We start from the raw sequence: 22179 nt of genomic DNA on the forward strand, positions 1-22179 counted from the left end.
TTAATACACAACAAAAAGTTTATTTTCCTTAACATACATGTATCGTATATTATGTTTGTTACAATTGCAATTTTCCGGTACAGATCTAGTTTTACAGTGTACTAGCTAGATAAGTGTGAATACCACGTATTTTTACTCAGACATTGATATTCCAGGTCTACGGTGGTTTGTCACAATTATAAATTGTAGTTAGTAGATTTATCTGTCATATATGCGTGTATAGGCAGATTGTCTCTTATTATAAAAACCTTGGTATATTGTCCATACTCTGGATTTCCTCAGTTAAAGTTGTGACCGGCCGGTCTTTTGGTGAAGTAGTTCCGTGTGTTCTCCCTTGTTTTCTTTCTTTGGTTTAAATCCGGGTCCTTCAGGTATTTTCTGATCCAATAGTGGATTTCTCCTCATGTCTGTATAACCCTTAAGCCAGGTGATTGAGGCTGGAACGGTTACTGGATCCTTGGATAGGAATTACACATATGGAGTCTGTCCCTAGGAAGTGGGATATGGCTCGATGTACCTGTCCTAGCCAGCCCGAACACGGGAAAGACCTCTCACCTGCTGGGTTCTGTATTTAGATATCCTGTGACTGTCAGCAATCTCTACGCGTTTCAGCCTGGGGCCTTTTATCAAGATGCTTGTGTGCTGTGCAGTCTGGATTTAAATATCATGTCCATCTTCCTGATTGGTTCTTATTCTTGACCAATCTCTTTTGTTTGCTTGTTGTTCCTCCTCCTGGAAGGTTGTCTCTTATTCCTCACTTTGCGTTGTTAATATAAGGTTATCTAGCCTTTATACATCCTGACCTGTTACTATTATGCTTCAAACTTATTAGTTCATCTGTGAACGCATATAAATTGTTGCGTATTATTTCTTAAGATAAAAGAAAAAATAGGACTAAAAATAAGGATAAAACTAAAAATAAAAACATAGTTCTCAAGCCTATGCTCCACTCTTTATTTTAAGTGTTTTTGGGCGGACTTTTATTCTTTTTACTCTTATATCGTGTGTTTATTTATATTCCTATATTTTGAGTGAAAATAAATTATATTGTGGTCTCAATCGTGTATTATTGTGTTCTCACTTTAATTTGCAAGAGGTCATAATCCTGATCTGTGCTTTGAAATGTATGTGTCAAGTGTTAGTTTATAAATCTTATGCTGTGTATTTATATAGAAAACCTCCTGTATTCAGGATCATATATAAACCCTTTCCCTACATACTTGTGAACTATATTTTCTAAAGTGTTTAGATTTTAAAAGTGTGAGTTTTTTTTAAAAACTTTGTTCTATCTATGTGTTTAATATCTTAAGTCTATTGATTGTTAGGTGAAAAAGTTTCGTGAATAGGTTTACTCCATAATTCTGTGGAATTTTTTCATGTATTAGAGTTTCTTAGTGGGGAATGTGATATACTTTTTTAGAAGACGTTCATTACTTTACCTATGTGTTTAACATGTATATTTATATTATTGTGAGAATTCTTAGTGTGTGTGCTTATAATGTCTTTTCGTAGACTGTTTTAGTATAAGTTAAACATCTGTAATATCCTTCTTGTCATTTAGTATAATGTGGTAAAAAGCAGGCAGTTGTATTTTTCAGGTTATTTGTATCTATTTTTGTTTTATTTATTTTTTATTTTTTATTTTTATTTAATATGTTATCTTTTATATATTATATATAAGGCTTCTGTCCTTGTTTCTTGTTATAGTTATATTTCTTTTATCTTTGTCAAAGATTATTGTTTTTTTCAAAAAAAAATTGTTTTTTCCAAGGATTATTGTTTTTCTCTTTTTTTATATGTACATTTACAGCATTTTGGCCTCTATGTGTGTTATGTTTATTTGTTTAGTTATGTTTTTATATACAATGCAGTATGTGTCTTTTATTATCACAGTTATATTAATGTATTTAGGTCCATTTCCGAATTCAGTCCAAATGGGTGCAATGTTTTGAAGTTGAAGATACATTCTGCCTCCTTTTTGAGGAGGAGTGTATTCATATTCCCCCCCCCCCCCCTTATTCCCAGATGTAGTTTTTTGATACCCCAGTATTTAAAATCTTTTAAATTACTGGAATGTTTTTCTTTAAAATGTGAGTACAGTATTGTGTCTGTTGATTCATGTTCTATTTTTAGAATATGTTCTCGTATTCTATCTTTTACAGTTCTACTTGTTTGTCCAAAATATAGTAGGTTACATGTACATTTTATGCAACAGATGACATTCCTGTCTGTGCATCTTATTAGTTGATTAATTTTTAGACAGAAATTTGAATTAGATGATCTTATTTCCTTTCTTTTTTCACTGTATTTACAAGATTTACAGGATATACAGGGGAAGAAGCCTTTTAGTTTATTTCCATTTAGGTCTCCATCAACAGTGTTGTTTCTTTCTCTATACTCACTCGGTGATAATATCATTTTGAGGTTTTTGGCTCGTTTAAAAATTATGTCTGGTTGCTTTCTTACCCTTTTCCCTAAAATTTGATCTTGTTTTATTAGATGCCAATTCCTTTTCAGAATTTTTCTTATTTCAAAGTGTTGGCTACTGTATTCGGTTATAAAAGGTATAAAGAAATCATCAACTTCTCTTTCTTCCTTATTTTTCTTTGTTAATAGAGACTCTCTATCTACTGTTGACACTTCCTGTCTTATCTTTTCTACAGTGTCTTTATTATATCCCTTCTCTATGAATCTAGATGTAAGTATGTCAGATTGGGATTGGTAACTTTCAAGTGTGGAGCAATTTTTCCTTACTCGTAGATATTGTCCTTTTGGGATATTAGATTTCCACTGTTTGAGGTGGCAGCTTTCTGCATGTATATAATTGTTTGCGTCTATAGTTTTAAAGTAATTTTTGGTATTAATTTGAAGGTTATTAATTTCAATTTCAATGTCTAAAAAGTGTATTTTCCATCTACTATATTCATGCGTGAATGTGATACCAAGACTATTGGTATTAAGGTCTATAATAAATGTGTCTAGTAGTTCTGTGTCTCCTTGCCAGATGATAAATATATCGTCAATATATCTGCAATAGAGCACAAGGTTCGCCCCCCATGGGCCATTATGTATATGTTCATCTTCAAATTGTCCCATGAATAGATTTGCATAGCTGGGGGCGAACCTTGTGCCCATTGCCGTTCCTTTAATCTGTAAATATACCTCATTGTTAAAATAAAAACTGTTGTTTTGTAGGATAAAATCTATGCATTCCATGATAAATCTGTTCTGATATTCAGGTAGTTCCTCATCTTTATCTAAGGTTTTTTTCACAGCTTTTTGTCCTAGTTCATGTGATATATTAGTGTACAAGGAATTCACATCACATGTCACTAGTGTGTAATTTTCTTACAGATATATTGACGATATATTTATCATCTGGCAAGGAGACACAGAACTACTAGACACATTTATTATAGACCTTAATACCAATAGTCTTGGTATCACATTCACGCATGAATATAGTAGATGGAAAATACACTTTTTAGACATTGAAATTGAAATTAATAACCTTCAAATTAATACCAAAAATTACTTTAAAACTATAGACGCAAACAATTATATACATGCAGAAAGCTGCCACCTCAAACAGTGGAAATCTAATATCCCAAAAGGACAATATCTACGAGTAAGGAAAAATTGCTCCACACTTGAAAGTTACCAATCCCAATCTGACATACTTACATCTAGATTCATAGAGAAGGGATATAATAAAGACACTGTAGAAAAGATAAGACAGGAAGTGTCAACAGTAGATAGAGAGTCTCTATTAACAAAGAAAAATAAGGAAGAAAGAGAAGTTGATGATTTCTTTATACCTTTTATAACCGAATACAGTAGCCAACACTTTGAAATAAGAAAAATTCTGAAAAGGAATTGGCATCTAATAAAACAAGATCAAATTTTAGGGAAAAGGGTAAGAAAGCAACCAGACATAATTTTTAAACGAGCCAAAAACCTCAAAATGATATTATCACCGAGTGAGTATAGAGAAAGAAACAACACTGTTGATGGAGACCTAAATGGAAATAAACTAAAAGGCTTCTTCCCCTGTATATCCTGTAAATCTTGTAAACACAGTGAAAAAAGAAAGGAAATAAGATCATCTAATTCAAATTTCTGTCATCTATTGCATAAAATGTACATGTAACCTACTATATTTTGGACAAACAAGTAGAACTGTAAAAGATAGAATACGAGAACATATTCTAAAAATAGAACATGAATCAACAGACACAATACTGTACTCACATTTTAAAGAAAAACATTCCAGTAATTTAAAAGATTTTAAATACTGGGGTATCAAAAAACTACATCTGGGAATAAGGGGGGGGAATATGAATACACTCCTCCTCAAAAAGGAGGCAGAATGTATCTTCAACTTCAAAACATTACACCCATTTGGACTGAATTCGGAAATGGACCTAAATACATTAATATAACTGTGATAATAAAAGACACAGACTGCATTGTATATAAAAACATAACTAAACAAATAAACATAACACACATAGAGGCCAAAATGCTGTAAATGTACATATAAAAAAAGAAAAAAACAATAATCCTTGGAAAAAAACAAAAATTTTTTGAAAAAAACAATAATCTTTGACAAAGATAAAAGAAATATAACTATAACAAGAAACAAGGACAGAAGCCTTATATATAATATATAAAAGATAACATATTAAATAAAAATAAAAAATAAAAAATAAATAAAACAAAAATAGAGACAAATAACCTGAAAAATTCAACTGCCTGCTTTTTACCACATTATACTAAATGACAAGAAGGATATTACAGATGTTTAACTTATACTAAAACAGTCTACGAAAAGACATTATAAGCACACACACTAAGAATTCTCACAATAATATAAATATACATGTTAAACACATAGGTAAAGTAATGAACGTCTTCTAAAAAAGTATATCACATTCCCCACTAAGAAACTCTAATACATGAAAAAATTCCACAGAATTATGGAGTAAACCTATTCACGAAACTTTTTCACCTAACAATCAATAGAATTAAGATATTAAACACATAGATAGAACAAAGTTTTTAAAAAAAACTCACACTTTTAAAATCTAAACACTTTAGAAAATATAGTTCACAAGTATGTAGGGAAAGGGTTTATATATGATCCTGAATACAGGAGGTTTTCTATATAAATACACAGCATAAGATTTATAAACTAACACTTGACACATAAATTTCAAAGCACAGATCAGGATTATGACCTCTTGCAAATTAAAGCGAGAACACAATAATACACGATTGAGACCACAATATAATTTATTTTCACTCAAAATATAGGAATATAAATAAACACACGATATAAGAGTAAAAAGAATAAAAGTCCGCCCAAAAACACTTAAAATAAAGAGTGGAGCATAGGCTTGAGAACTATGTTTTTATTTTTAGTTTTATCCTTATTTTTAGTCCTATTTTTTCTTTTATCTTAAGAAATGATACGCAACAATTTATATGCGTTCACAGATGAACTAATAAGTTTGAAGCATAATAGTAACAGGTCAGGATGTATAAAGGCTAGATAACCTTATATTAACAACGCAAAGTGAGGAATAAGAGACAACCTTCCAGGAGGAGGAACAACAAGCAAACAAAAGAGATTGGTCAAGAATAAGAACCAATCAGGAAGATGGACATGATATTTAAATCCAGACTGCACAGCACACAAGCATCTTGATAAAGGCCCCAGGCTGAAACGCGTAGAGATTGCTGACAGTCACAGGATATCTAAATACAGAACCCAGCAGGTGAGAGGTCTTTCCCGTGTTCGGGCTGGCTAGGACAGGTACATCGAGCCATATCCCACTTCCTAGGGACAGACTCCATATGTGTAATTCCTATCCAAGGATCCAGTAACCGTTCCAGCCTCAATCACCTGGCTTAAGGGTTATACAGACACAAGGAGAAATCCACTATTGGATCAGAAAATACCTGAAGAACCCGGATTTAAACCAAAGAAAGAAAACAAGGGAGAACACACGGAACTACTTCACCAAAAGACCGGCCGGTCACAACTTTAACTGAGGAAATCCAGAGTATGGACAATATACCAAGGTTTTTATAATAAGAGACGATCTGCCTATACACGCATATATGACAGATAAATCTACTAACTACAATTTATAATTGTGACAAACCACCGTAGACCTGGAATATCAATGTCTGAGTAAAAATATGTGGTATTCACACTTATCTAGCTAGTACACTGTAAAACTAGATCTGTACCGGAAAATTGCAATTGTAACAAACATAATATACGATACATGTATGTTAAGGAAAAGAAACTTTTTGTTGTGTATTAAATGTTGCCAATTAGAGCCGCTTTCATAAAACCACGATTATAGTTTAAAACCAGCGGTAATACTGATAGAATATAACAAGTATAAAATTTACATAAAAAATTGTTTTAATGATGTTTTAAATCTAGATGCCGGCATCTATATGTTAGCTTTTACTGTTAACTAATTCACGATAGGAATCTTATCTGTATAGGAATAAAAATACATATATCTTTAAGCACCTGCTCCTTTCTCTTTTTTTCATCATATTTTGCAATAATATCTATGAGATATATAAAAAACCATAGGACATAAGACTATCCTAAAAACATAGAAATTATTCTATTATCCCGGTTATATGATCAAAATAAACCGGGGATCCTCATATATCAAAATAGTAATCTCAAAATTGGAGAACCCAAAACAGGGACACCCTCACATTCAGATAAAAATCGATACGAAATCATATACATTTATTTCACCCTATAAGACTCGCAGCTGTTTAGCGCTATCCCAACCACTTTTTCTTTTCTTCTACCAGAGATTGTGGTTGCTCTGAAGAGCCCAAAACCACTGAGAAACAACAGGGGTGATATTGTAGGGGGGTGGGGGGTAGCCTTAGCTGTCTGGTATCTGTGACAGGTTAAATTGCTGTTTCCTGCATGAGTTAAAAGAAATTACCTTGTGTCTTACTAAAAGACAAAAGGGTAAAAACACTGCCCTGAGTGTTACTAGAAGCCATAGCGGGTAAAACTGCTAAACTGTTTGAGTTACAGACAGTCACAGTTGTGTATTACTGGCAGCTAAGTGGGTCACATCACTGCTCTGTGCATATTACTGGAAGTCAGAGGGAGTGCTTTTTGTGGTAAAATCACTGGATTATCTGTTATGGCAAATTACTGCCCATCTGTGAAAAATATGTATATTGATATTAATAAGAACTACCTACTGAAATGGAGCCCAAATATGATTTGTATCAGGAAACAGTGGTGGAACTACAATTGGTGCAGCAGGTGTAATGGCACCAGGGCCCAAGAGCTGAAGGGGGCCCATAACAGTCAGCCTGAGCCTATACATAGGCGTATTGAGAATGTGTACAATCCTAATGCAGGGAAGCCTTCTATTAGTGCATGTTGCAGGTCCATCTATCTATCCTCACAATCATTACACAGAGTAGAATGTATTTTATTACTTTTGCTTTTTACTAAGGTACCTTTGGGGGCCCCAAAAAAATCTTGCACCAGGGCCCTCTGTTGAGTAGGTTCGCTACTTGAAAAGTCTGCAATGCTGGGGTCCCCATTACAATATATCACACATGATGATAATAACATCTGAAAAAAAGATTATAAACAAATTGTTATTTAAAAATGAAAACAACAAATAACTATTTACAAATTTAATTTGACTTTAAATACTACATAAGTATAAGTACACTTACCTACTTACCTAATGAGAAGTGTGAAATAGCTTTTTCAATAACTGTTTTCTGCTCAGTTGTGCTTAAGGGCCACGCAAAAACCTGTAAAGATCTGGATATGGCGCTTGGGCTGGTGTTTGTCTAATGTATTTGAACATAGGTTTTTCCTACTTAACATCAATTCATGATGTGTTTAATTAGCAATTCAATAGAATTTTGAATGGTTTAATAATTAAAATGTTTTAATTAAAGGGACACTGAACTGAATTTTTTTCTTTCGTGATTCAGATAGAGTATGAAATTTTAAGCAACTTTCTAATTTACTCCTATTATCAAACTTTATTCATTCTCTTGGTATCTTTATTTGAAAAGCAAGAATGTAAGTTTAGATGCCGGCTCATTATTGGTGAACAACCTGGGTTGTTCTTGCTGATTGGTGGATAAATTCACCCACCAATAAACAAGTGCTGTCCAGGGTCTAAACCAAAAAATGGCTGTCTCCTTAGCTTAGATGCCTTCTTTTTCAAAAAAAGATACCAAGAGAACAAAGAACAATTGATAATAGGAGTAAATTAGAAAGTTGCTTAAAATTGCATGCTCTATCTGAATCACAAAAGAAAAAATGTGGGTTCAGTGTCCCTTTAATAATTAAAAACAAAATGGAATTTTGACTATTATGTACTAAATCATTTTTTCTTTTTCATCTATTTTTTGTTAAATATCTTTTTTATTGAGGTTATCATACATACATGAGATCATTATTACCATAACAGGTATATGTCATTGCAAATATTAGAATAAATGACCATGAGACAATATAAAAGACATAGTTATAACTAGTGCAGTAGATACAATAAGGAACCTCAAAATTTTAACCAAAAAGTTAAACATTGTACAAAGAAAAAGTACGTTCTGTGTCTAGTATGGGGCCATGTGGACCCCTTCACAAGTATAAGAAGGAACAAATAGTATAATCTATAATAAAAATGACACCACTCTTGTGCTTCATTATATAATTCAACCTGTAATAAACCTTGACACTGTGAATTCAAAGAATACAATTATTATTATTAATAAGAAGAATAAGAATACACAAAGTATGTTTTAAAGGGATACTAAACCCAATTTTTGAAATTCATGATTCAGATTCAGCAATTTTAAGCAACTTTGTAATTTACTCCTATTATAAATTTTTCTTCATTCTTTATTTATAAAGTAAGAATGTAAAGCTTAGGCGTTGGACCATTTTTGGTTCTGCACTCGGGTAGCGTTTGCAGATTGGTGGCTAAGGCCGGCTCCTTAGCTTAGATTCCTGCTTTTACAAATAAAGATAGGCAAAGAACGAAGAAAAATGATAATAGGAGTAAATTACAAAGTTGCTTAAAATTGTATGTTCTATGTGAATCATGAAAGAAAAAAAATAGGTTTAGTGTCCCTTGAAATGTGTTCTTTTAAATGCTTGATAAAAAATAATGCACCATGTCCATTTAATGAACCTCTCATTGGCAATTTCTTAAAAAAAAAAACCCTCTCCTAAGTCCCTTTGCCAGCAAATGTCTAAATGAATCTGTAATCAATGCCAGGTTGTTGTGGGGAAATAAGCCATGACTGAGCTATTTCCTCTACTATAAAAAAAATAGAAGCATAGTGCACGCCGGCCTCGCAACACTTCACAAAATCTTTTAATGTTGCACAATTATACCACCACTGCTGGCATTTCCATGTAATTAAATTAGACCGGGGCCAGGCCCAGATGGCAAAATGTGCCAATCAAGCGCAAGACAGAAAGTAACCAAAGGATAGAGGAAAATCAGCATTGAATGGGTCTTTAATTTAATTACAAATTTCCAACAACAGCTGCATCAACTTCCTACTGTAACAAGGGGAGAGTAAGCTTTCCCACTTGAGTATAATATAGATTATAAAATTGTATTCAGCTGAAATTATATGTCTGCATATTTGGACATGGCTGAGAATAATTTTAAATGAAGGAATTAGATACACACCGGGAACATGTTGTCAATATAAAATGTTGCTTGTTAAAATGTATTTATCAAATTCTTGTGAGAAATAACAAGAAATAAATAAAATACATAAAGTAGGATTTTGAGGTTTCCTTGAGTGCCAAACATGAAACTACTAGTTTCTATTCAGGCAAAAATGGTCATGTTTACAAAACTTACAGCTAAATGGGACTGTTTCCATTAAAATATTGAATATTTGCCCTAAACCATTTTACTGTATTTATTTGGTTAAGTCTAGATGACAAACAAAATAAAATAAAATGTTGTTATTTATATAACAAAGGCTAGAAATAATATGTGCAATACTACAGCATAAATATGTTTTTGCTATTAGTGTCCTGCCTATGTGGTACCTACTTAAAGGGACATTATACACTCATTTCTTCTTTGCATAAATGTTTTGTAGATGATCTATTTATATAGCCCATAAAGTTTTTTTGTTTTTTTTTTAATGTATAATTTTGCTTATTTTTAAATAACATTGCTCTGATTTTCAGACTCCTAACCAAGCCCCAAAGTTTTATGTGAATACCGTCAGCTACCTTCTCCAGCTTGCTCCTGTTTGTGTAAAGGGTCTTTTCATATGCAAAAGAAGGGGGAGGGGGAGTGTCTTATTTGCCACTTGCAGTGGGTGTTCCAGCTACCTTTTAAACAGAGCTAAACTGAGAGCTTCTAAGTAAGTTTTTAAACAGTTTTATACTGGATTTTTATATCAGTATCTGTGCATCTTATTCTTTATAGTAGTGTCTATTACATGCAGTTATATGAAAATGAGTGTATACTGTCCCTTTAAGAACCCCAGACAATATAAATTTGTATATACATTTTCTGGCTTTATAATGCAGCTCTTCCTGTCAATTTCTATGGTACTTTTATTCTCCTGTCTAACAGTAAGGGTTTTCTGCGTCTGCACACAATAGTATCGTTCTGTATAGTTTCTTATTGTCTAGAAACATGTGACAAATTTAATTAAAGGGACATGAAATCCAATTTTTTTTTTCGTGATTCGCAGAGAACATGCGATTTTAAACAACTTTCCAATATACTTCTAATTTGTTTTTTTCTCTTGGTATCCTTTGATGAAAAGAATACCTAGGTAGGCTCAGGAGCTGCTGAGTGGTGGCTGCCCATAAATCCATCATGTTATTGGCTTATCCATGTTCCTTGCTGTTTCTTCAACAAAGGATATCAAGAAAATGAAGCAAATTGGAAAATAGAAGTAACTTGGAAAGGTGTTTAAAATGGTATTTTCTATATGAACCATTAATGAAAATTTTGGGCTTTCGTGTCCCTTTAATTGATGGGTATGGAGCTGTGGATGCTCTACTGTGTTGCATTACTGAACTACTAACAGTTTTAGATCTTTCAAGTGTAATATAAAATGCTAGCGTACCTTTTAATTATCAATTGAGTTTCCTATTTGAAGAATTCTGTCACTGGTAAGGTAGACAAAGGTTTCTCAACAGGCACAGGATACCCAGCGGGTCCTGTTGGTGAGACTTTCAGTGGATTCCAGATAGGTACAGCTTCAGGAACAAGGTGAGCATACACCTGTATCAGGTTATTTTGCTTGACTTTCAGGAACCAGGTGAGCATACACAGGTACAAGGTAAGTATGCTTTGTCTCTGGAGCAAGGTGAGCATACACAGGTATCAGGTAAGTATGCTTAGGTCTCTGGATCAAGATGAGCATAGACAGGAATCAGGTAAGTATGCTTAGGTCTCAGGAGCAAGGTGATCATACACAAGTATCAGGCTAACATGCTTTGTCTCAGGAGCAAGGTGAGCATACAAAGGTATCAGGTAAGTATGCTTTGGTCTCTGGAGCAATGTAAGCATACACAAGTATTAGGTAGGTATGCTTCGTCTCTGGAGTAAGGTGAGCATACACAGGTATCAGGTAAGTATGCTTCATCTCTGGAGCAAGGTGAGCATACGCAGGTACAAGGTAAGTATGCTTCATCTCTTGAACAAGGTGAGCATACGCAATTACAAAATAATTATGCTTGGTCTCTGGAACAAGGTGAGCATACGCAGGTACAAGGTAAGTATGCTTGGTCTCTGGAACAAGGTGAGCATACGCAGGTACAAGGTAAGTATGCTTGGTCTCTGGAACAAGGTGAGCATACGCAGGTACAAGGTAAGTATGCTTGGTCTCTGGAACAAGGTGAGCAGACGCAGGTACAAGGTAAGTATGCTTGGTCTCAGGAGCAAGGTGAGCATATGCAGGTACAAGGTAAGTATGCTTGGTCTCAGGAGCAAGGTGAGCATACACAGTTTTTTTTTATCTTGTTTTCACCTATTAACTGCATTTGGAATAATATATTTCATCTTGGATACATTCACTATTTGTGCACAGGATTCTCACAACCATCTGTATAGACTGACTCCTCCTTTTGGACGCTATATTTGGCATTTTTATATATGCACTGTCCTCCACTGAGACTTCCTTTATTACGCAACGAAACTTTACCACATTTGTACTATACATGATGCCCCTATTACAGGCACATTGTTAGGAGTATATTAGACAAGAATAACATATATTTTCTGTCTTTAATATACTTATATCAGCTTTTATTCTTCATTTTTTTGTTTTTATTGTTTTTATGGTATGTTAAAGATTTTTACATATATGTATGATACTCATGGATCCATGATTTTTTAACCTCTAGTGATTTAAGCCGTATTATTGTTTATATTAAAATATATACCTGTATTCGCCTTTATTCACCTCAGCCTTAGGTGCTTTCATCATCCACACACATCATTGTAATCAACTAGGTCTACTAGGAGACCCATTGAAGAGAGCAGCAGGTGTACCCATCGGCGCTAGGTCTACTTTCACCTAAACATACGCAGGTACAAGGTAAGTATGTGTGGTCTCTGGAACAAGGTGAGCATACGCAGATACAAGGTAAGTATGTGTGGTCTCTGGAACAAGGTGAGCATACGCAGGTACAAGGTAGGTATGTGTGGTCTCTGGAACAAGGTGAGCATACGCAGGTACAAGTTAAGTATGCTTGGTCTGAGGAGCAAGTCGAGCATAAACAGGTATCAGGTATGTATGCTTTGTCTCTGGAACAAGGTGAGCATACGCAGGTTCAAGGTAAGTATGCTTGGTCTCTGGAACAAGGTGAGCATACACAGGTACAAGGTAAGTATGCTTTGTCTCAGGGGCAAGGTGAGCATACACAGAAATCAGGTAAGTATGCTTAGGTCTCAGGAGCAAGGTGAGCATACACAGGATATAGTATATAATCATACATACTCAGTCCAAAAAGAGCTGTGACTTTCTCTCCCCCAGATTTCAAAAAAGCCTTGTTTAGGAGGATTCCCTCTCAAGATATGAAGAAGAAACAGCAGGGCTGAGGATGAAACAACCTGCAGGAAGATGCCAGAGGAAAATGCCCCCAAAAAGGTCTCGACTGATAGCTGGAACCTCAGCGTCTGGTCGCTCCCAATTGTTTGCCACTTTTGAAAGACCTGAATTCAAAGTTCTAATGGTTCTCGGTGGCAGTTCTCTATCAGGTACAACTAGACGTAAATCATGGTGACCAATCAGACTGGTGCCTACGGTTTCCATTAATACTGTGAAAAATAGGGTTTTGTCAGTTACCATTCAGGTCTGTGTGGTTTAAAAGTTGCTGACCAATCAGGTTAGCACCTACCACCTCCATTGAAATGAATTTGACCAACTAGTGCCAACTTTTTGCACAAATAAAGGCTTAACCGTGTTGCATACATACTAACCAAGAGTGAATGTAATAGTAAGAGAGTGTTGCTGGGTTTTAAAATTGTTTCTCATATGTATATATTATTTTACAAAAATACCCAATAGTTGTTATTTTCATCCATCCCTCTTGGGTGAATGCTGTTTAAATAATATATCCATTTGGTTTCTGCCTGTAGCAATGCGTTTGTGGAATCTCCACCTTTTAATGCCTGGACTAATCTGTTCCAGTCCCCAGCATTTAAGGTGGTTTTCATTGCTATTGTGATATAAATAAAAGTGTTTTGCCACTGTGGTCAATTTTTTTACTTTGTCTAGATCATTAGAGGCGTTTCTAATATTGCATAGGTGCTCTATAATTCTGGTACCTAAACTTCTTGTAGACATCCTCACATAGAAAAATTCTCTACATCCACATGTAATACAATAAATTATATTTTTACTTTGGCAGTTTATGTATTGCTTAATTTTTCTAGTGTTTCCAAATCTATCTTGGATCTCTGTTTTTTTGCACATATGTTTGCATACTCTGCAATGCCCACAGCCTATGGTTCCACTATATAGGGGCTTCTTGCGCCCATACCTTTCATAATGGCTTTTTACCCACTTATTTATCAGGTTGGGACCTCTCCTATATGTGATATTGGGATTTTCTGTAATCAAAAATTTTGTAATGGGATCACTTTGTAGTACATGCCAATGTTTTTGCAATATGTTTTTAATAACATGTGAATGAGTGGAGTATGTTGTGATGAATCTTATCTCATTATCACCTACTTTGGTGTTTCTCTTCCTAGGTACTAATAGTTAATTTTTATTTAAATTTAGAACTCTGTGATATGCTCTACTCAGTGACTTAAAACCATACCCTCTTCCAAGGAGTCTTTGTCTAAGTTCTCCTGCTTCCTTTTTAAAAGACTTAAGGTCAGATTTATGATAAATTAAAAATATTAAGATTAAATAATCAACAACCAAAAATCCCTTTTAATATGCCCCTTTAAGCAATTGTATTAATGTGTATATAATTTCTACAGATACACTGGAAAGCAGAGCTTGAGAAAGGCTTGTAGCCGAAACGTGTTGCTCTGTTTGCTTTTTTTAAGGCCTCCAGAGGCTTCCGTAGTTTGACTGCATTGATTCCCGGCGGCACTTACAAAAGAACAGTGCTACATTTGTATCTTAAATAGATCGGTAACTTAAAAAGTTACAATTGTGGTTCTCAGACGGAGAAAGCAAGAAAGGACCAGGCGGATAAAGATCCCTTAAACGGATCAGCTGCAATTCACCTTCGTTGTAAGTGAAAAAGTGCACCTTTAAGTGAAAAACTTTGCCATACTCTGACAAGGACCTCTTGTCTCATTGTATCGTTTACAGGATCGTTGGATTTAAACCTTCAGCATGGATTCCTTCTGACGAACTTTCTGTTTTAACTTTTTAATTAGAATCTGTTTAACGTTGTCATATGCAAAGTTTTATTTTAATTTTATGTTGTTACGTTTTTTTAATGAGTTTTTTTTAGTAGTGCGATTCTATAGCACATATTAAATACATATCCTACGGGATTTTGATACTACATCTTAAGTCTCTATATCATTGTTATCTGTAGCCTGATACCACATATATATTAAGCCTTATTTGACGCCACAGAAACTGTTTCCTTTTTTTGTCCTTTGACACATAAGGTTTTGACTTTTTCATTAGCTATTTTTTGTGTAATTGAGAGGAGGAGAACCCCGTATGTTGGTTTTATAAAGGTATCACATTAGCGTTGTAACACATTTTCTTCACTCTGACACTTTTTGAGTCAACAGCTACTACTGAGCATGTGCATGAGTTTACAGTATATACGTATATGAGTATGTGATTGGCTAATGCCTGTCACATGATACAAGGGGTTGGAAAAATAAAGTAACAGTTTTAAATTTGTCAAAAATAAAATCTACTGCTGATATAAAATTCAGAGTATGTGATATTGAATTGTCTTTTTATAGTGGCGTTGGTTATGCAGTTCTAATGTATTTATTGGTCTTTTAATCTACTGGATGAGTGCAGAAGAATGTTTTTTATTATGAGATATTTATTGTCTGTATAAGATAGTAATGTAAGACAGTAGCTAATGTATTGTTTTATCACTTGTACAACCAGCCAGTTACCCCTAGGCTACAGGTTAGTGATAACTAACCTTGGCACTCCTGATGTTTCAGAATTACATTTTCCATTATGCTCAACTAGACTGCAGTGTGCCTGAGAATAATAGAAAATGTAGTTAAAAAACATCTGGGGTACTAAGGTTAGCCACCAATGCCCTAGGCAGTTGCTTTCATACGCAATAATAAATATCTCCAGAGATCATCTGCCACAAACCCTATGGAAGTAAACTGATCACAATCTGTTACAGAAAAAGAGTGCTCAGAATATATACACAGAATTAGTTGCTCCATGTTTTTGCTGTTATTACCAGTTTCCAAATATATAACTGAAACTCCTGCAAAGACAGGACACCCCACAGTGCGAGAAAAACATGTTTATTTGTTACATTCTTGGCAATAAGCGCAAATCTATCTGTGGCTTTTTGTGATTTTCACATCTGAACTATTTCCCAATAGCTGTTTAAAAATGCAAAACCTAAAGTGTATTAACATTTCCCCATCTATTATCGGTAACTGAGATTAATTAATTAATTAATTATTGTGACATTTTAGATCGGTGAGGTTATTTATCTACAACACTAAGGGCGTAGAACAACTCAAAACAAATATATCGTAACCATGTAATGAAAATAGTTGTACAGATCTGTCGTGTTCTCGCCCATAGGCTTGACTGTTTATTTAATAGGAACATGTTTGCATTTTATTATATGCTGTCATTGTGAAATATTTCAGTTATATGTCACACCATGCGTGACAGGTATTGCAGGACCATGTACTCTAAAGCGAATAAAACCCCTTATAAGACATTGTAAAGGGGAACATTTATCCAAGAGAGGGACTTTTTTATATGGAACCATACATTTTTCTCTATATATATATCTTTCCATTCCTGTCTCGCTCTCCTTCCTTTTTCTCTTCCTCTACATCTGCATCCCTACCTCCCACTCTTTATTTTATTAGCAATATATTTGTATGTGGTTCCTAGGGCCTCTAAAATATTCACCTGAGGGCTTCATGCATAAGGGAGTTGTCCTTCGCCGTTTATGGTTCATCAAAAAATACTAAGACAAAGACGTATATTGGATTTTATTTTAATGGTACCCTTTGTCTGAACCAAGTCCCTTTAATTTACAAGTATATAAAAATTAGCACTTCAAATACATATTTTTTTAAACGTTTATGTTCAATTATTTTTAACCCAAGTCAAAAAATTCACCTAGAAAATGAAAAAGTGTTTATTTTCCATCAGCTCACTCATTCCTGTGGTGACCAACTGAAGGTTAAAAGCCACTTTGTTTATGAAGTTTTCCCCTGAAATGAATGTGCGAGTATTGGAAATAGACGGCGTCAACATGTTAAAGAGTGAAGGAAATGCCAGAATTCTTTTAAAAACAAACAGGCTGCACTTACTGCATAATGTAAGCATTTCACATCAGCTAATGTTACTGTCATTTTAAATACATGACTGAGCAATTTCATAAAATAATCCGTAATTCATTAACACGAAAAAGTGCTGATTTTAGCATCTAGCTAACATGCTTTTTAGTGAGTACTTAAAGGGCCACTAAAGTCAAAATTAAAGTTTTATGATTTGGGTAAAGTATGTAATTTAAAAACACTTTCCAAAATACTTCCATTATCAAAACGTACACATTATTTTTATATGTACAATTTCTGTTGCTCCAGCTTCAACTGAGCATGTGCATAAGTGCACAGTATATACTTTTGTGATTGGCTGATGATGGCTGTCACATGATGCAAGGGGAGGGAAAATTGGAATAAAGGGACATGATCCAGGTAGAAGTAAATTAGATTTTTTTTTAAATTGTATTCTCTATTACCTATTTTGCTTCATTCTTTAGATATCCTTTGTTGAATAAATAGCAACCACACAAGGCATCTATGTGCAGCCACTGTGCCTATTTAGATATGCTTTTGAAATAAGGATATCAAGAGAATGGAGCAAATTGGATAATAGAAGTAAACTGGAAAGTTGTTTAAAACTGTGTGATCTTTCTAAATCATGAAAGAAAAAAAACTGTGTTTCATGTCCCTTTAAACTTCGAAATTTGCCAGAAAATATTCTAATTCTCATTTCAAATTCAAAGTTAGTGCTAATGCATTGTCTTTTTATTGTGTATTTTGTAATTTATTCCGGTCTACAGTATCTAGTGGCCCTTTAAATGTGAAGGAAGAAAATATTAAATTGATAGAAAATTCTGTAATAAGGTGAAGCTTTTATCATTCTATTATTGCTTATTTTACCTTTGTGTTTATCCCCCACAAAAACACTAGGGGCCGATTTACTATGCAGTGTATGCTGCAGTTTCTGCGCGAGCATTCAGACCGCTGCTTCTTAACTCGTTCACCACCTCTGAGGCGGCGGACAGCAATCATTCCAATCAGAAACGATCGGGTTGATTGACACCCCCTGCTAGCATCTGCAAGGGGCGGCATTGCACAAGCATTTCACTAGAAATGCTTGTGCAATGATAAATGCCGATAGCGTATGCTGTCGGCATTTACCGATGTGGGGCGGACATTCATAAATCAGCCCCTTAGGGGGCGATTTATAAAAGGCTAGGTGAACTGTCTATGTGCTTCGCCTGTAACTGCGACCCAGCTCGCCTCCAGAGAAGCGCACATGTGCACCTGAATTTATTTAAAAAATAGACGTACCTTTGCGCGTTTAGTAAAAGCATTTACTCCCTATTTTTCATAGTACATCCCTATAAATATTTACGCCGCCATATCTTGATTATTAAAGATGCGTATTTTTAGGTATCTATTTTGCGCATATTTATATGTCATATCTTTTAAATTTTGTGCAGTTCGGTACAGTACCTAATTTAATAATGTGTTAATGTTTTATTTTCTATTTTTGACATATTTAATAATGTTTCCGTGCTGTTTTTTCCATATGTTCTTCCTTGTTGGTAATTTAAGATCACACAAATCAATATATATATAAATATACTGTATATCTAGCATTGTTAGTCAAGGCTTATAAAGACCACAACGGGCAAGAAAACTCTTGATACCCCTATGCACCTGTGGAAGCGCAAATGTCTGGCAATAAAGCAGTTAAAAGAAGAAAGTATTCCATCACAAGCTGTAAAAGAATGTATGATAATGCTGTTCGCCTATGTATGTATAGCGAAATAAACACGCAATTTAAGGAGAAATTTCAGAAACTGGGCGTATTTGTAGGTCGGGCTGTGAAATTATGCCTATTAGTAATGTATATTGGTGCACTCGGGAGCGCGCCCGTGCGCCTAGGTGAATGCAAGCGGAGTGCGAAGAAGTTTCTTGCAGATTTGCGCAATCATAGGCGCAGATTGCTTACATAAGTATGGAGATATGGTCGTATGCGTAGTTTTAGGCCCAATTGCTGGCGGATTACTTTGATAAATCGCCCCCTTAAAGTCAACTTCAACAGAAAGCATCTGCCAGTAATCTTGTATGAAGTTTATTGTTACACACAAACTGCTCCTTTAATTTGACATAGGACCTTGTTCTTTCAATTCCCTGGCAATTTCCAACTTGGTGATCCACAAATGATTTTGAAGAAACAGCACACCTTTTCTTTTTCAGTGGGGCACGGAACAAAACGGACTTGCCAGGTCCCAGTCAATCCAGATTCAAAGAATATTCCAGCCACCAAGTTTTCTTAAAAGACCTTTATTTCACATAGGGTCCCAAACAAACAGTTACAACGTTTCAAGCCACACCAGGCTCTTAATCATGATTAAGAGCCTGGTGTGGCTTGAAACGTTGTAACTGTTTGTTTGGGACCCTATGTGAAATAAAGGTCTTTTAAGAAAACTTGGTGGCTGGAATACTCTTTGAATCTGAATTTCCAACTTGGTGGCAGCTAAACATCAATCACCAACATCTTCTGAGCCCTCATCAGTTTCCCCAATCCCATATGGAATAGCCCTATTTTTAGGGTCACAGGAATCTCAATTCCCAAAGAAACACAAAGGGCCAGATTACGAGTGGAGCGCAAAATTGCACTTTCGCAAGAGCGATATTTGCACTCCACTCCTAATACCAGCAGACACATTTGTGCCCTGGTATTTCAAGTGCCCCAGAATGCAAAAATAAAAAAATAAAATATACTTTATTTTGGGGCAAATTGGGGCACTTTTAAAACTAACCAGAGATCTGATCTCTGGTTAATTTTTAGGAGCTTCTACCGCAAGCAGGTGGTAGCAATAACTAGCCACTTGTAAAGGCTGTTTATTTATCGCGTGCCAGTTTACGGGCGTACAATAAATTAGCGCTCCACTTGTAGTCTAGCCCAAAGTTGGAAGATACTAACATATCTCTCATTTTCAGGCAGGACCACTGGAAATGCAGCCCCACCTACCTAGCTTACTTTCAAGATAACTTACTAGGAACCGGATGCTAGGTAGTTAGAATTGGATATTGCTACTCATACAAAAAAGTGCTGTAAAAACAGATTTAATAAAGATCAGTTAGCTGAACTAACTGTTAGCATCTATTTGCATCCTAAAGTCACTCTCTCAAGCTATCTATCATAGGTACGACATGATAAATGATAAGGGTTTCATCCACATGTTACCTGAAGATCCATCGTCTCTCCCATACAGTAAGTTGTCTAATGTCTCTCCAGGGAAATTCCCAGGACCTCAACAGGCTTTTAATCTGGATAAATTCAAAGTAAAGAGAGCAACCTAATTGAGAGTGTCTGCAGACTCTGGAAGCTAACAAATCTACCCTTACAATAAAAGTCTCCAAATGTACGTATATTTTACTCCTTTACAAAATTGATGTGGGTATCATGGAGGACTCTAAACTATCCCAGGACAGCATTGATTGGGGAAGGGTGTGGGGAAACCAGAGAGTTAAGTCTTAAAATATCCTAGGTTCATAGATCATGTAGAATTGCTGGATATAAGATGTCCTGCTCCACTCTGCAACAAAATAGAATCCATATTAGATCTACCAGAGCAATCACTACTGGAAGAAAACTCACCATGTTAATTCCACTCCCTTGATACTGCATGCAGACACATGTGGGGTCAGGCTGAATCATAATAAAAGTAAATGTTTGTAAGAACTAACCCACCATTACAAATAGGTATTTGTAGGGATGTTCAGGAGAGACAAGGCTTCTTACCCTTCCAGAAATAAGTGGAAAATAACATTTGAAACTGGAGTAGATTCCCTCCTGTCACATACAAGGATGTGATTGAGGAGCAACGCATTTTTAAAGCTGCAATTCTCTCCATCCATAATCTCATGAAACTCCTATAGCTTTAAAAGCTTTTTAAACTCTTGTGGCATATTGAAATAGTTTGTTTACACTTCTATTTTAAAACCAGAAAGGAACAAATCTAGATGTTTAATATACTCAGTGGTCCATTTAAACTGACACCACTTTTTTAATCTTGTGCTGATTGGTTGCCATCATTAACCTTTGTATATCACTTCTTATCCCTACTGGTAATGGTTCAATTGCTAGGACAATTTTTAGGACAGTCAAGTCAAAATTAAACTTTCATGATTCAGATAGGGCATGTAATTTTAAATAACTTTCCAATTTACTTTTATCATCACATTTTGCTTTGTTCTCTTTGTATTCTTTGTTGAAAGCTAACCCTAGGTAGTCTCATATGCTAATTTCTAAACACTTAAAGGCCACCTCTTGTCTCAGTGCATTTTGACAGTTTTTCACAGCTAGACAGTGCTAGCCCATGTGTGAGATATAGATAACATTGTGCTCACTTCCATGGAGTTACCTAGGAGTCAGCACTGATTGGCTAAAATGCAAGTCTGTCAAAAGAATTGAAATAAAGGTGCAGTCTGCAGAGGCTTAGATACACGGTAATTACAGAGGTAAAAATGGTATTAATATAACTATTGGTTATGCAGAACAGGGGAATGGGTAATAAAGGGATTATCTATCTTTTAAAACAATAACAATTATTGTGTAGACTGTCCCTTTAACATTTTCTCAGGAAAAATAATATTTTCAATATGTATAAATGCGACACTTTCATATGCGCAATATTTTTTTTACTGCAATAATTTGATTAGTAACTTTTTTTCTCTTACCTGTGAGCTATAGAGGTATTTATTCCACCCTGCTTATCAGAAATATGCAAGAAGCGTCATTCTGGCTTGCAGCGTGCAAACCGTATGTGATCTAATAAATTCCCAGCACCTAGACACAAATATTAAAACGGTTTTTCACTGTTATGAGCAGCCCTTTAGCGATGGTGATGTAATTACTAAGAAACAATTTGACTGAAAATAGCAGCAGAAAACATTCACACCGAGCACATAATGAATCCTGCTCAGAAGTCACATTCCTCATACACCTGCCAGGCTGTGTTTGCAGTTACAGCTTCTCAAAGAGATGTTACTTTTAGCAATTTCATAAGATAAAACTGATGATCTGCACATTTTATATGGGTCCTACGGTACACAGTAATCTGTGTGTGAGCCATACTCATCATAATGTACAATACACTAAGTGTAAACCCCATTTTATATGGGTCCTACGGTACACAGT

The 22179-nt window shown here is 35.0% G+C and overlaps 1 long non-coding RNA gene across 1 annotated transcript in view; it reads right to left on the bottom strand.

Moving 5' to 3' along the window:
• Positions 1 to 21832, bottom strand: part of LOC128642424 (uncharacterized) — a 194143-nt gene extending 172311 nt beyond the window's left edge. The window contains exons 1-2 of the long non-coding RNA XR_008399655.1: positions 21720 to 21832; positions 7525 to 7642 (exon numbers count right to left, since the gene is read on the bottom strand). This is a non-coding gene — a long non-coding RNA (uncharacterized LOC128642424). The remainder of the gene's footprint in view (positions 1 to 7524; positions 7643 to 21719) is intronic.
• Positions 21833 to 22179: the final 347 nt, after the last annotated feature.

Source organism: Bombina bombina, chromosome 11 (assembly GCF_027579735.1).
Source record: "Bombina bombina isolate aBomBom1 chromosome 11, aBomBom1.pri, whole genome shotgun sequence".
NCBI classification, from domain to species: Eukaryota; Metazoa; Chordata; class Amphibia; order Anura; family Bombinatoridae; genus Bombina; species Bombina bombina.